The 4,350-nt window shown below is 33.6% G+C and overlaps 1 long non-coding RNA gene across 1 annotated transcript; it reads right to left on the bottom strand.

Annotated features, from left to right (window-relative positions):
- Nucleotides 1-549: 549 nt before the first annotated feature.
- Nucleotides 550-4,124, bottom strand: LOC131662548 (uncharacterized). The gene is made up of 9 exons (XR_009301653.1): nucleotides 3,811-4,124; nucleotides 3,026-3,102; nucleotides 2,217-2,292; nucleotides 2,038-2,133; nucleotides 1,623-1,682; nucleotides 1,443-1,521; nucleotides 1,204-1,334; nucleotides 874-956; nucleotides 550-711 (listed from the first exon to the last, which is right to left on the bottom strand). It is a non-coding gene; the product is annotated as an uncharacterized LOC131662548 (long non-coding RNA).
- Nucleotides 4,125-4,350: the final 226 nt, after the last annotated feature.

Genomic DNA, 4,350 nt, shown 5'->3' with positions numbered 1-4,350 from the left:
ATTTCCGCAGCTAAATCCGCAGGAAACATCCGCAGCTAAATCCGCAGGATATCAGCATGAAAATTTAAACCTAAAAATGTTATTTTTCATTTAAAATGTTATTAATTGTATACTAAAATAACCATAATATAAAAATTAAATTTTAATTTAAAATACTTTGAATTTAAATAAGACAAATTCATATACAACTTATTACTATAAAAATTGCTACAAAGTTAGTAACAAGAATTTAGATAGTCACATTACTAAAAATGACTCAAAGAACCAAGCTACTAATGATCATTTGTCCACCTAAGTTAAAAAGATACACCAAGTCAACAAGAAAAACAGTACAAATCAGAATTTATTACTAAGGTCTTCTTCATCTAATTCATCGACGCCAACTTCATTTGTTTGATCACTTTCATTACTGGACTACTAGCTTCGTCCTCTCCCGGAATAGTTGGATTATGAGAAATCCCCAACAGACAGAATTTTTCACCTCAGAGCTAGCTTGATTCACATTCAGATTAAAACAGTAAGATACGGTACCACCGGTATCTGGCCTCCAAACCACCACAACAATAATCATAATTCTGAGTGAGATTGATGGCCAGCCATTTTGTAGGAAACTTATATGATGAAAAATCTGGATTCTCTTGAGCATTATTGCTCATTATTCCCATAAAAGGAATCGCCTTCTCCATGAAATTTGATGATCCACGCACCTCCCTGCCACCGAATTTCACATAAATATCATCAAACATGTGTTCCCAAAAACACTTTTAAACTTTTCTATATGAGATCTTATCTGGGTATACAATACAAACATATAGAGGAAACCTATAAGAAACACCATACTATTATATAATAATATGAAAGATCATGAGATACCTCTAAATTAACAAGCCAGCTGTTTGCTCCCGATCCGAATCCACGGTTGAAATGATAAGCAGGCAATGGTCCATCCAAACATACTGCCAAAAACAAATACTCATTTTCAGCCAAATCAAAAGCTATACAAAATTTCAAGTTAATCAACTAAACAAGGTTGGTATACACACTTTAAGGCCAGTTTGTCAGATGCACTGTTTTATTCACTCATATAACTTAGCAACTTGAAATAATACAAAATTTGGGTAAATTATTTGAAAGAATTATGATTTTCAGAAAAAAATTCAAAGAAAAAAATAATTTTAAAAAAGGGTTAGAAGTGGATTATACCAGCTGCTTTAGCAACAACAGATTTGTAAATAACAATATTAAAGAAAATGTAATGTGGAGATGGCTTGCAACAAGTTCCCTATTGATTCCTTCTACATTCATCAAAGCTACTACTTATCTCCGAAGAGCCTCTGCAACAACAAAGCCGAAGAAAGAATCTTGTATTAGAAATTGAACAATTGATGGAGTGAAACAACAAGTATATCTATCACGTTTGTATTTGTAATAAAACATAGTACCGTGTAAGCCAAGTACATTCTCAACATTGAGAAACTCTGCATGAAGGTCTATCTCTCATTTCATTGACCTAGAAAACAACTGCATAAAACATAGTACCGTGTAAGCCATGAAATGCTACTATGTTGAAGTGACAAAAGTAACACATGTCATGATTGAATCAACAGGATCCATGTTGATACCTGGAAGACAACTCCAAATGATCCATGTCCTATAACACGCTCTGCCATATAGCTTATAGTCTGAAACATTAAGAAATATACAAAACTATTCAATGTAAAAATTCAACAAAATTGAGAAAGAATATCGGCAATTAAGGATAAAAGGATAAAACCACACCATATGAAATTGTCACCCTTTTCAATAGGTATCTCATCATCACTTATTAACAATTAGTAAGATACTTGCCAATCACTAGACATATGAAATCGGTCATATGCTAGTCAATGTAAATAGATTCTAGTCAGCAGGAAGTTGAACAGGCATAATACCAAAATGTTTAAGATTTGTTTCATTTTTTCAATACTTAACTTCAAGGAGAAATGCAGCTATTCCTAATTCAAAACCATTGATAGCTTCCAAATTAAGGGGGTATACCTGCTTTGGCTGACCATTTCTACCACCAATAGTAGTCACAATGATATGTCCAGTCTCGGTTCCATTGCCGCTGTCAACAACGGTAGCTTCCATTTCCTACAACAGAATAAAGCTGTAAGCAACACTGCCCAAAATTTAACATCAAACCAACACACACAAAACAATTCACAAATTAGAACCTTCATCATCACAAATTCACAACACCTCAGATCAGCATCATAACAACTTTCAACCACATCCATTCAAGCTTCAGACCTGCAAAACGAGATTCGAACAACATCAGATTCAGCAACAAGCCATGGTTCAATATCAACGCATTAAGTTTTCGTTCGCAGCTTCACATCGACGCACTGAGTAAATCAAACGTAATGCAATAACTCAAACCGAGCAGCATCACGCAAGCATCACAGGCATAATTGTAGAATATTTATTTTAAGTCTAAGGTCATATGCTAGTTAATCATACCCTCAATCACTATATTTATTTTAAACTCATGCACTCAAGATCCGCATGTTTTTATTAGATACAAGGCACCCCACAAGTTTTGCCCATGCATTTTTTATTGGATCTCGACAGTTATTCATGTGAAATGTTTGAATAGAACCATTTAATCTTAGAGAGGCAATAATAATTAAGATTCATATACACAAGGGTGGGGACAACACTGTCTTGGTGTGAATGAGATATTCATAACAAACATAGGATAAGAATAGGTATGACAATATCTATTAACAACCTACCCATTATAGAAAGTTATTCTATAAACAATTATGAAAATTTCTTCATACTATAAAAGAAGAAAGGTTCATTTCAACATTCTAGTTTTTTTCAGCAGCTTTCCAATGTGAAGGTAATATCATTAAAGTGATTTGAAATTGAAACTTTGTATATGCTAAAAAGATGTTAGAAAATATTTAAGGAAATTGTATTTGATATATGCAGATGGCTCCAGTTAATGATGTAATGCACACACCTGAAGATGACTTACCTGGGAACATGAGTGGTTTAGAGGATGAAGAGGTTAGTGTTGAAGACAATTGAAAGTGAGTCTGCCCTGCACTGCACCTAAGACAAGGACATTGCAGAATTTTAGAAGAGTCCTCTCCTGGAATATTACCAAAAACACAACTCCAAAGCTGACTTTTTCAATTCAACACTTAACGAATATCAACAATCTTAAACCCGGTCATCCAAAAAAACAACGAGAGCTTCACCTTTTCACTGTTACACGCACACACACACACACGCACGTGATTAGAGTTATTATAACTGACAGTGTTAGAGGCAGTTGTGTAGAGATGAATTGACTTACCTGTTTCGGACGACGACGAGGACCCAAAGATTGTGTAGTTGGATTTTGTTAACAAATACAACTAGGACTATCAAAATATACAAAATGCTGGAAAAATTAGCATTGAAGTACAATTTAGAAATTAACCTCCTTGCAGTAGTTATACTGCAGCATCTGCTAAATATATCAGAACTTAAATCAAAAAGTATAATAACTTAGCTAGAGAAAAATATCCATTGATGTAAACCTATGTAGCACCGACGCCTCTGAAAAAATGTGTCAGTGTCGCGGACCGAAACCGCACAACACACTTGTGATTATGTTTAATTTGTGTCTATGTGTCTGTGCTTCATAGTTCACAATCAATCATATATCTAACCTTAGAAGTAATTCTTAAACACATTTAACAATATGAAAAGACTAGAATGAAAATAACACCCGCTTTATCACTGGTTTTTCAAATGAAGGAGCAATTGAAATACCTGCAAGTTCACTACTTTCCTCAGTTTTTGTAACTACCGACGTTGGTTCTTCTCTGAATCGCTGGTTTCTTTGATTGGACTTGTTCTTCTTCATCTTTTTCACGATTGTACTTCCCTGACACTTCCTTGTTCTTTCGCTTCTTCCCCTTCATAGTATAAGCCCGTTTCATTTTCGAATCTGCAAATCAACACATGGATCCAAAACGGTGCTGTTTTCGTGATATTGTATGCGAAATTCGAATCGGATTGCTAGAATTTGGAGAAGTTTTTCTGAGGTAACGATGAAGATGAAAACCCTAAACTAATTGGGGTTTATCGGGTGAAGAAGAACAAAAAGAGGATAACTAGGTTTAATCAGTAATTAAATAATTTATATCATTTATTTTAATTCAAAATAAACAATTAAATATATAATTATTTTTAATAAATCAATAAAATTAAAAACAATAAGAAACACACCATCTTAACTTTTAATATATATTTACAATTTACAATTACAACTAACAAGAGATTTAAAAGTATACTTAGTTGTGAAGAAGA

Source organism: Vicia villosa, linkage group LG3, assembly GCF_029867415.1.
Source record: "Vicia villosa cultivar HV-30 ecotype Madison, WI linkage group LG3, Vvil1.0, whole genome shotgun sequence".
Lineage (NCBI taxonomy): Eukaryota > Viridiplantae > Streptophyta > Magnoliopsida > Fabales > Fabaceae > Vicia > Vicia villosa.
This window is presented reverse-complemented; position numbering and strand designations above follow the sequence as displayed.